At 33.7% G+C, this 12,935-nt stretch overlaps 1 protein-coding gene across 4 annotated transcripts in view; it reads left to right on the forward strand.

The window, feature by feature from the left end:
• LINGO2 (leucine rich repeat and Ig domain containing 2) overlaps positions 1-12,935 on the forward strand; it is a 1,051,774-nt gene that overhangs the window by 637,942 nt on the left and 400,897 nt on the right. The window lies entirely within an intron of this gene.

Consider the following 12,935-nt stretch of genomic DNA (forward strand, 5'->3'; position numbering starts at 1 on the left):
TTCTCATGTATTTCTTTTTAAATATGTATAATTATCATAAGATTTATCTCCTCTCAGAATTATCTTGTGAATTTTAAACCATGCCACTAGTCATCCTAGAAATTTTATTCTAAACAGTGTGTCAGCTAATTTAGTGGCAGGTAGCATCATTAATTGATTTACTTGTCAAAGATGTATATGTATTAAACATAGTGAAAAAACAAAAAACGGTATTCACTGATAGTTCAGTTTCATGGATTCATTTCCTTTTTTAAAGTTATTAGATTGTCAGTGGTTAACTTGAATATTATATTTCTTTTCCACTGTCTTGGGATAATTTGAAAAATATGGAGTCTGTTCTGAGATGCAGAATCTTAGAATATATTAATATTGCAGGGTACACTCCGTTTCAGGCTGTACTCAGAAATGTAAACTTTTACAACGATTTTATAGATTGCTGTAACATCTCCAAATTTTCTCTAATTTCTGCACTTTTCTATAACCGTAATTACCTTTAGTCCATAGTGGTCAGGAAAATTGGAGTAGAAGAAAAGATATTTGATATTTGCCCTGAGAAATTTAAAATTTTAATTTGTTGATTTGTACCACAACCAACTATATTATTTTCAACCATTCTATAATCTTTGAAATATGTTTAGTGTTTTTAGTCTTTTTCTAGCATTCATACCTCAAAATCTTAAGTCACAAAAATTTTATATACCAAATAGGAATATCTAGTCGCTCTCAATATGACCACAAAATAATGATGAATAGAGAAAAAGATATTCCAAATCAATTGTCCATAAATATCACACTATACGGCTATTTTACTTTGTGCCAACCTATGAATTTGACACAAGAAAGAGAGGAAAGCAGTGAGAATGAAGTTTCCAGAGCTGCAGTAGAACTTACACCTACCCACTTAAATATTGATAGCCAACTTTTTTATTACTTTTTATGATCCATTTCTTTATTCATCCCATATTTTGACAAATTTTGAATAGAATTATATACATACATAAAAGTTTGTGTGTGTATATATATATATAATTTGTGTGTGTGTGTGTGTATATATATAGTTTGGTTTCTTATAATATTGCTATGATTGGCAATGTTGCAAATTTGGTTACCTTAGAATATAAATTTTAAAATGGATAAAATTATTTTCTAAGTACCATTTTTTAAATTATTGAATTTTACTCTATTTGTTGCTAAATTTCATTTATTTCAGCATTGTAAAAATACAAAGTGATATTTCCTTCCCATCTATTCCACATTTTAATTTTTGTTCTTAAAGGACATTGCAATATATTAGTCAGGCTCATTCTATTTTAGATTCTATGATTAGGTACAGGATGTCCCAGTGGAGTCAGACTGGCCTATATACAAATCTTACCTTTGCAAATAATGTTTCCACATCTAAGAAATGGGAATAGTGACACTAACTATAGATGAGTATTGCAAATATGAAATAATGTATATGAAGAGCCTGTAACTCAGTAAATATTTACTAAGTATGCATTTCTTTGTGCTCCTAGAAGATAAATTTGGAAGAAAACAATAAGTCAAGAGTAAAATTTTAAAAATAAAGCAAAACACAAAGATCAAATAGTTTCTATACTGTTGACTAATCAAAGACAAAAATGGAATCCCCTCTGTTCATTTTGGTAACCTTGATACTGAAACAATCTAACCTATAAAAATGACACAAAAGAAGACAGTAAAATAATAGTGCAAAAATATTAATTCAGCAATTTAGTAAAAGAATAATATCCTTTAATCATGAGGGATTTACTCTGTAAATGTTAGGATTGATTAAATTCAGGAAATGGCGTATATAATTTATCACATTTGTAGATCAAAGGAGAAAAATACATATGAATATTTTGATTGGTACTAAGAATGCATTTGTTAAAATAAACAGTAGTCATTCCATATTTTAAAAAAAGATAATTTAAAGCTTACATGATGAAAAAAAAACTGAATGCTGAAACAATACAGACATCTCCTTTTACAATCAGATTCCTTTGTAATCAAGAAATTTCCTTTGTAACCAAGAGGTTGTAAATTGTTTACATTTATTAAATGTTTTTTATGTGCTAAGCATCTAAGTGCTCTCTTTTAAGCCTCTCACGTATTTGGGAAGGGTAAGTACTGTTTTTCCCCATTTTACAGATGAGAAAATGAAGCAAGTATGTCTTAGAAAGGTATAATAAATTTCCTAACATTACATAGTTAATAAATGGCAAAGTTAGGACTTAAGCAAGGACATTCTAATTTTAAGACCCATTCTCTTAAATACTCACTGCTTTCACACCCAAAAAGAACACCAAACACATACTCAGGGCACCAAAAAATTGGGAGCATCAAATACATTGTTGAAAGAATTTGATAGTTGCTAGTTTAAAACAGTAACCATAACAGGAGGAAAAAGTGGGAACTCTCTTAAGGTGTTCTTAGAATTGTAGTTCAGTGTAGTTTTCAGTGCTTAAGTCTAGAGGTTATAATTCAGTCCCCTTCTTGTTCAAAGAATTAACCAGGAGAATTATCTAAGAAGATGACTGTAAATTCACACGTGTTCATTCACAAATATCCTTTCAGAATCTACCTTGTGCTGTGTATTTTCTCCAGGATGAGAGATACAGATGAATATAAGTGAGACGCTCATAGGTTTGAGGGCTAAATGGGAATGTAAAAAACACGCAGTATGATAAATGCAACAGTGGGAAATCATACAAGATACACAGTATCACAAAGAATGCTAAGCCATCTGGAAGTGAGGGTGCGGTCTGATTGTTTTTAAGGAAGTCTTGAAGTAGGTGACATTTGAGTAGGATTTTTAGAGGTCAATTAGCATTTACCATGAAGAATGAAATAACATTTTTTCAGGGAATTGTAAACCACTGGTTGCATAATTAAGGGAGTTTTTCCTTCCTTACAGAATCATCATCATAATGTTGCAATATATACATTTCTGTGTTACTAGATTACCATTTTTCGGGTCACTACCACATTTCAGATATAATTAATTATCACTGACATAAAGTGCAAATAAAATGTTTTGAAGTGACCTGCTTTTATTTTATTCATTGGAACATTTAACTATGGCACTACATTTAAAATAAAACATGTTCTGCAATATTACATATAAGTGATTAGATAACTAATATGTCTTCAATTGCCATCGAATATAATTATTGAATTTAAGACTTGTAAGGGATTTAGAAAGATGTCATTGATTTCCTTGATTATAGGTAGACAAGACTTTGCTAAAAGTCATTCAATCAACAAATAGGCAGAGGAACTTGAAGTCAAATTTTTTTCTTTTCTTCTCATCTCTTCTTTATCTTCTTCCACAGTACCTTACCCTAACTCTTATATTTAATAAAATTTAGGATTATAATATACAGCGGTATTATAAAAACATAATCCAACAAGAACATAATGGAGAATGCTTTTAAAATATATATATATAAATATATATATATATATGTATAATTAATGCTTTAGCAGTTTATCATTTTATATTAATGAGGGAAGATTTAACAAGCCACAAATGCAGTAGATACAGTCTGTAATAGTAGAAATGACTTTCCCCTTACAAATGTTTGCCATTAAACTGCTGTACTTAGAAAGGCTGAGTGAGAGAAGAAAGCAGTGCTTCTTCTGAGGACCACTACATCAGAATCAACTGAGTAGATGCCTATCCTATCCGGGATTCACTTAATAATAACTTCTGAAAATGGAATCTGAAGATTTTAATCTCTACAGAACCATTGGCATGGCTCTTTCCTTTGAACTCTTTATTTACTTCTATTTGCTTTCTGTCAACTGTGTGTAACTGTGTCCAGTTTCTGGGAATGTACTGTGTCACTTGGTGATGTCTCTGTAACTCCATAAATGCATAAGGTTCTCATGCAGGGAGACTTTAGCAAAACTGTGTCTATGTTTTTCTTTTTCAAGTGTATTCATCCTTTTTTCAAGTGTCTTGGTACTTTTCTCTTCTCTTTATATCAAATCCCTTATTGTACATTTCCATTTGAAGACACTGAACAATCATTTACTATCCATAAAAATAGTCATTAAAAGGATGGTGATGAGGACGATGGTTCTCTAGAGCCTCCCATTTTTTTTCTTTTTCTTTTGTTTTTCTTTTTGTCTAGTCTACAAATGAACTGATCTTCTATCAAATCATTACCCGTGCTTTCTTCTGTGTGGAACTAGAAAGAAGTACTAGTTTCTTTTTCTACTTTTCTTGTGGCTCATCTTCAAATTAATCTGAATATTGACTCTCCCCCATTTACTTTGATATCTCTTTTGATCAGTTTCCTCTTGTACTTGGGAAAGAAAAGAGACATTGGAGAGGGGAAAGACAATGCGTGAAAAATATGAATGCCAGAAATCTCTGCATGTTGGTGATCTAGCAACCTGTTACATCAGTCTGGGAGTTTTAGATTTGAAATCTGTACTTTAGAGTCAGAGCCTTAGGATACCAGCTATCTTCTGTTTTTTGTCTTATATGGCATCAAACCCAGAAATAGCTGAGTCAGACACTGGCTCACTGATTTTAGTAAAGCAATACCCAGTCTTGAATATGGCAGTGAGGGTGGTGTGACAACTCTGTGAGCTCCATGACCCCAAGATTTAGCTATTTTAAAAATTCAAAATTTCTTTACTAATGGTGAAATCCATTTGCGATGAATACTGAGAAAATGGAAGTGCTTCCTCACCGAGCACAGAATTGCATGGATACGTCTTTGCTGATCGCCTTTTCTTCACCCACTGTATAATTTTTTGGCTACATCTTTGCTCTCGCCTAAACCAATATCATTTGTCCCCTTAAGGACCTTGCATAAGTGACTTTATGCAGAGCAACTTTATGGGAACCATCAACTATTTTCTCCTCCATTGTTGATAACTTACTTCTTAGTTCTGAGTTTATACCTGAATCTGTAATTCGTCTTTCCAGACCAATTCCAGATTTCAGTTCTCTATCTCATTATATGGTACATTGCACTATAATTTTTTTTTATGTTTACATCCCCCTTTGACTGGAAACTCCAATAGACCAGAGCTGGAGACTTACTTGTCTCTAGCTAACCAAAGCCTAGGATTGTGTTGGCTTTCATGGTTTGTCTTTTTTATGAAGTGGGACCAAACTCCAGTGACATACAGCCATTCCTAATAGGGCTTACTTTAACCTACCACATTGACCTGAAATTTCCCTCATAACCATCCCATGCCCTAGAAAATCAGGGGCAATTTGGCCTTGCCAGAGTCCTTCACAGGCTGATCACTTCCCCAACTGACTTTTTTCTATAAACCTTACATCAGTATGTAATTGAAACAGTCTATTTATCTGACTATATTTTACTATATTGCAAGAAAAAAAGAAAACCTTCCCTTCAGTAATGATTCCCTCTCTGCTAGGTCAGAGTTACAGCTGTAACCTACACACTTGTGTATTTGATACTTGCAATAAATTGTGTGCTTGTGAAGGGCTATTGGAGTATATAAATACGTATCTGAATGTCCATGTATTTCTTTCATTAGTACAACTAATTGAATTCATGCATGTAATCCTAATCTCTGAAGATATAATAGGAAAATCTATGCATTAAATTTAAACTTTATGCTATACTACATGCCTTTATCTTAATATTCACAGCTTAAATCCAGTCTAATAAAAACATCTTCTTAGACTTTGCCACTCTCTGAGCAAGAACCACACTGTTCATTGATTTCCAGACAGGTTCTGACCTTTTCTAAGATACTTAATAGTGAAGAGGTAACGTGTCAAAATTTTTTTCTTGATGGGCATTTTGAGGGTTTCTCGTATGGGATTTGGAGCTGCATGTGCTGGGAGAGGAGGCAACCACTCATTATAATTCATCTGGAGCACTTGTAATCTTGAGTTTCCCTATCTCTCTTTAAAAATAATTAATACTTCACAGAAGGTAATATCTCTTGAAGCAAATTTAATTTAAAAATCTGTTCTAAGTGATAGTGAGGTGATGACACAGTTTAGTCAATGGTGAGTGTTCAGAATCTTCTGAGAAATGGGGTGTGTGTGTGTGTGTGTGTGTGTGTGTGTGTGTGTGAATGTTTTAAATTCAAGAACAACCACAAAGGAGAGAAACCATAGCAATTTTGTTCTCTTTCAGGAATGCTCTTGATTATAATGATAACTCCTGTCCAAGCTTATTAATCTAGCATCTTTAATTAAAGTGGATAATGATGGAGTATATTTATTTAACAAAAAATGTTTAATTTTACTAAAAACAATATAACTTTACGGCTTTACTTTTGTGAACAGAGAAGCCAGATTGTTTATGTATCTGCCATAGCTCCCCCGTCACATGAGAGTGTGGCAATAAACATTTTGCCTAAGATTTTGATAAACTCATTGAATAAGATGAAAATCCTCAATATTTAAAGTCAATTGTTTGGTGAAGTAAAGGCTATACAGATAAATGGAGCTGATTTTGTTCAAGCCTTTGATTTAATAGAGTGTACTGTATTCTACACAAATTAAGATCTGAATAGTGTCTTAAACTATTGTTGATCTCTCTGATTGTAAGAGGTCACAACCATAGTTCATGTGACTGTATTAAAAATGATAAGGTTTTTGTTCATACCTTCGTGCAACAAATGTGTTTAGCACCTACAGTGTGCCAGCCAATGTATAGTAATGAGTAAAACAAACATGATCCCTACTCTTCACGGAATCTATTTTCCAATGCTTTTTCTATAAAGGGCCAGACATACAAATAAAGTTAAAACTGATTCAGGTATTGCTATGGAAAATGATACAGGCTATAGCATGGCCTCCTTTAGCTAAGATTGTAAGTGTATTTGAGGAAAATACACTGGGACTTGAAGAATGAGCAACCAGAGAATATTTCAGGGAAAGGGGCAGCATATTCAGAGACCACGAATTGGGGGAAAGCTTGGAAGAGTGTTAGTGTGGCATGAGCTGAGTGAGCTCCAGGGAGAGCGTCATGAGATGAGAGAGCACACAGGTGCAGAAGCGGCTCCTGCAGGGCCCTGCAGGCCACAGTAGAGATGGGAGTTCACCGTCAGTGTAATGGGGTGTCATTGAAGGCTTTGAAAAGTGTTAACATCCAAATTTCACTTTAAATTCATCATCCTCAAAAAATACTGTCCCCAGAAAAGTTTCTAGCATGTCAAAGTGGAAACAGGCTGGAGGCTAAAAACAGAAATAGCTAGCATATGAATCAATTTATATTCTAAATGCACTTTAAATAATTTACTATTATGAGGGATTTGGGGGCATATCGGTTTTCTTTTCAGTTCTACGTGGATCACTCTTTCCTGTTACACATAGTGTGATGTTGACCCTTGACAGTATAATTAATGACTAACCTGCCATGTCATTGGCTTTCTACAGTGTCATTTTTAAACACACAGTTTTACTCTTTAGACATACTATACATTTATTTAAATAGGTCCTTCTTTTTGGACTCTGAAGTTGTTTCCGAAGCTGTACTATAGTAAATAACTTTTCAATACTTTTCTACTCCCAAAATCTTAATGCTGATTTTTAATGATTTTCTGAGGATGTATTATTGGTATAAACCCATCACTTTCTCAGAGATATGCATTCATCATTTATGTGGCAAAACCTGCAAAACAGTGACGGGTGGAAATGAGTCTGTGGTACAGCAGGCTTGGTTCACTCGTTAATAAATGACTCACTGCCGCGCATCAGGGATGCCTCCACCCCCTCTCCCTCCACCTCCATCAGAAGATGATTCAAATTCAGCAGTCTAATAGGTTACTACATGTCAGGGACTTTCAGGGTTGTTAGCAAACACTTAGAACTGCAAACATTAAATCCACAATTGTTAAGGTGCACTTTCTCTAATCTCATTATTCTAAACCCGCTCAGGGTTTGGAAAACCATTATCAAACACCAGTCCCTTCATTGCTGCAATGTACTGAATGTTTGTGTCCCCCTGAAATTCATATGTTGAAATCCTAATCCTAATGTGATGCTATTTGGAGGTGGGATCCTTGGGGGAAGTAATTAATTAGACCATGAGAGTGGAGCCCTCATGAATAGGATTGGTGCCTTTATAACAAGAGGCCAGGTTAAAGACTTAAACATAAAATGACACTATAAAGCTCTTAAGAGAAAACATAGGCAAAACTTTATCTGACTTAAATCTCAGCAATGTTCTCCTAGGGCAGTCTATTCAAGCAATAAAAATTAAAGCAAAAATAAACAAATGGGACCTAATTAAACTTACAAGCTTGTGCACAACAAAAGAAACCATAAGCAAAACAAAAAGACAACATACAGAATGGGAGAAAATATTTGCATAAGATGAGACTGACAAGGGCTTAATTTCCAGAATATATAAACAGCTCATACAACTTAATTATAAGAAAACAAACAACCTAATCCCAAAATGGGCAGAAGACCAAACAAGCAAGTCTCCAATAAAGACATACAAATGGCCAATAGGCACATGAAAAAAATGCTCAATATCACTAATTATCAGAGAAATTCAAGTCAAAACTACAGTGAGGTATCACCTCACACCAGTTAGAATGGCCATCATTCAAAAGTTCACAAACGATAAATGCTGGAGAGGGTGTGGAGAGAAGGGAACCCTCCTACACTTCTGGTGGGAATGTAGTTTGGTGCATTATGGTCCGTTATGGAAGACAGTGTGGAGATTCCTCAAAAGACTAAAGATAAACTTACCATATGATACAGAAATTCCACATCTGGGCATATATCCAGAGGGAACCTTAATTCAAAAAGATATATGCACCCCAATATTTATAGCAGCACTATTTACGATAGCCATGACATGGAAACAACCTGAATGTCCATCAACAGATGACGGGATAAAGAAGTTGTGGTATATTTATACAATGAAATACTACTCAGGCATAAAAAATAATAGAATAATGTCATTTGCAGCAACGTGGATGGACCTGGAGATGATCATTCTAAAGGAAGTAAGCCAGAAAGAAAAAGAAATACACCATATGATATCACTTATATGTGGAATCCAAAAAACAAACAAACTTATTTGCAAAACAGAAACAGACTCACAGACATAGAAGGCAAACTTACAGTTACCAGCAGGGGAAGGGAGTGTCAAGGGATAAATAGGGAGTTCGAGATTTGCAGATACTAATATATATAAAATAGATAACAACAAGTTCATACTGAATAGCACAGGGAACTGTATTTAATATCTTGTAGTAACTTATGGTGAAAAATAATATGAAAATGAATATATGCATGTTCATGTTCATGGACTGAAGCATTATGGTGTACACCAGAAATTGACACATTGTAAACTGACTATACTTCAATTAAAAAAAAAATATATATATATACATATATATGTATATATATATGTATATATAAACAAAAGAAGAAGCAGGAGTGCTAGCTAGCTCTCTTTCCATGACACAGCAAGAAGACAGCCCTCTATAAAGCAGGAACAGGCCATTCAGCCAGAATATGACCAAGCTAGCACCCTGATCTTAGACTTCTACCTTCCAGAACTTTGAGAAATAAATATTTATTTTTAAACCACACAGTCTCTAGTAAATTGTTGTAGAAGCCCAAACTGACTAAGACAGTTGCAGCAGATTTTAAGAGCTAGAAAGCACATGGCAAGGTCAACTATTTTGTAACATTTCTATATAGTTATCTATATATGTGTGTGTAAACACACACACACACACACACACATATATATATATGTGTGTGTCATGTTCCAGCTCATCAGTTTTACGAGTTTCTATCTGTTTCAAGGGCTAGATTAGAATATGGACCTTAGAAATAAATAATCTTCTAAAAAAATCAGGGACTCTCTCTCTCCAAAAACGCTAACAAAGCATAGTTTTAAAAGTCATTATTTTTAATTTTGATAGCTGGAAGTCTAGAATGGGAAACCCTGGGGTAAAAGTTGATGAAGTCTCTTTCCCTCACTTGTCAGAATTTTTTTTTTTTTAAAGGCAAGATGCTGCTTTGCTTATGTGCAAGTCTGATTCAGTGCGAATACATATCTTGGAGGAGGAAGCTTTGTGATTCACTTTATTAAGAAACGTTTTTAATATTGGAATCAAATCATTACTATTAAGGTAATGCTGATTAAATTATAATATTAATGCCTCTCACATTTTTAAAGCCTCTTTTCAAAGTACTAGTCCTTTTGATCATCATAATAATCAACAGTAGCAGAATCATGACTTCAAATGAATCTTATAATTGGCTATCAATTTATAACACACACAGAAGCTCAGCCTCTGCAGTGAAGTAGATGGGAATAGGAAGGGGCAGTCCACGACCCACCTGCATAGCAACCGCCACCCCAAACCCATTCCCATCTGAGTCCCCAGTCCTCAGCTCTTGTCTCTGCAGTGATCTCCTGAACCATTCAGCATAGTGAAGCACAGCTAGAAAACCGCTGTGGCAACCTGTGCAGGCCAGATGACATGAATAGATTCCCCTCTATGTTCCTTTTCTCCAGATGAGGAAAATCAAGGCCAGTGAGAGCAAGGATTTGTCCATTACCACAGAACTACTGAGAAGGAGACCTAATGGGAAAAAGGTTTATGACAAACCTCTTTTCACCCTTCCTCAATTACATTTATATGCAGTTGTGTATATGAATTTATGAGGAGATAAGCAGATAGTATAGAATATGAATAAAGATCTAGCTGTGAAGACTTGGGTAAGTCACTTTCTAACTATAAATTGGAGGCTTAAATTGTAGATAAACTCCAACATACCTAAAATTAAATTATTCTATTTATCATTTTAAGAAAAGGACAAAATGAATTAAAAGGTTATTATGAAAGTTATATTTTAAATGACAATTAAAATTTCTAATGCATATTTTGATGTATTTCCTCTTTTTTTGCCTCCAAGTATGTTTTTGATATAAATTCTTAAAAAGCCAAGAAGCTGTTTTCTTAATTGCCTTTTCATATGGCTCATTATTAGAATATAGAAATGTAACTGGTTTTTTTGTGTGTGCTGACTTTGCTGAATTCACTTACTAGTTCTAAGATGTTTTGTGTGTGTGTGTGTGTGTAATCTTTAGGATTTTCTGTATATAAAATACCATTATAAAATCATGAGCAGAAAGTTTTACTTCTTAATTTCTAGTTTGGATATTTATTTTTCCTTTCTTTTTTTTTTTTTTTTTTGTCTAATTGCTCTGGCTAAAACTTCAGTACTATGTTGAGAAGTGACAAAATTGAGCATCCTTGCCTTACTCCTGATCTTAGAGGAAATGCTTTCAGTATGTCATCATTGAGTGTGATATTTGTAGTGGTTTTTCATATACAGCCTTTATTATATTGAGATAGTTTCTTCTATTTCTACTGTGTTAAATGCTTTTATCATGAAAATATATTAAATTTGTTAAATGCTTTTTCTGCATCAACTAAGATTATCGTAAATCTGTTTTTCCTTCATTCTGTCCATGTGGTTTATTACACTGATCAATTTTCACATGTTCAGCCATCCTTGAATTTCAGGAATAAATCCTACTTGGTTATGATGTGGTAATCCTTTTAATATTGCTGCTGAATTCAGTTTTCTTGAGGATTTGGCATTGATGTTCATAAAGGATATTAGTCTATAGTTTTATTTTCTCAGTGTCTTTGTCTGGCTCTGGTATCAGAGGAGATCCTGGATTTGTGGAATATGTTAGGAAGTGTTCCCTTCTTTTTATGTTTTAAAAAAAGTGTGAGAAAGATTAATGTTAGCTATTTTTTAAGTGTTTGAAAAACTCACCAGTTAAGCCACAGATCCAGGGCTTTCATTTTTTGGGATATTTCTGATTACTAATTAAGAAAATAGTTTCATTTACAAGAGCATCAAAAATAATAACATACTTAGGAAGTAACCAAGTAGGAAGAAAGTCTTTTACAATAAAAGCACAAAGCATTCCTGAAAGAAATTAAAGAAGACATAAATAAATGTAAATACATCCCATGTTCATAGATTGGAAGAATTTAAATTGTTAAAATGCCAGTACTAACCAAAGTGATCAATAGAGTCAATACAATTCCTATCAAAATTTCAATGGCACATTTTGCAGAAATTTAGAAATTCATCCTGAAATTAATATCTCAAGGGGCTTCAAATAGCCAAAATATTCTTGAAAAACAAGAACAAAGTTGGAGGACTCACACTTCCTGATTTCAATACTTACTGCAAACTATGGTATTCAAAACGGTGTGGTACTGGCATAAAAATACATGTATAATAATGGAATGGAACAGAGATCTTAGAAATAGCCTCTTGAATATATGGTCAAATGATTTTTGACAAGGATGCCAAAACCATTCAATAAGGAAAGGACAGTCTTTTCAATAAATAGTGCTGGGAAAACTAGATTATCCATATATAGAAAAATGAAGTTGGATCCTTACCAAACACCATATATAAAAATTAACTCAAGTTGGATCAAGGACCTAAGCATATGATCTAAAACAAAATTCTTCAAAGAAAATATAGAACAAAAGCCTCACAACATTAGATTTGGCAGTAATTTCTTGGATGTGACAGAAAAAGCACAGGTAACAAAAGAAAAAAAAATACAAATTGGACTTCCTGAGAATTAAAGAAATCTGTGCATCAAAGGCTACTATCAGTAGAGTAAAAGGCAACCCACAGAATGGGAGAAAATGTTTGCAAATTGTATATCTGATGAAGGATTGGTATCCAGAATATATAGAGTACTCCTAGAACACAACAACTAAAAATAAGCCTAATTCAAAAATATGTGAAGGATTTGATAGACATCTCCAAAGAAAACATACAAATGGCCAATAAGCACATGGAAACATGCTCAGCATCACTAATCATTAGGGAAATGCAAATCAAACCCGCAATGAGATACCATCTCACATCCGTTAGGATGGCTACTATCAAAGAAATAAAGTAAGTG

Source organism: Camelus bactrianus, chromosome 4, assembly GCF_048773025.1.
Source record: "Camelus bactrianus isolate YW-2024 breed Bactrian camel chromosome 4, ASM4877302v1, whole genome shotgun sequence".
Classification (NCBI taxonomy): Eukaryota; Metazoa; Chordata; class Mammalia; order Artiodactyla; family Camelidae; genus Camelus; species Camelus bactrianus.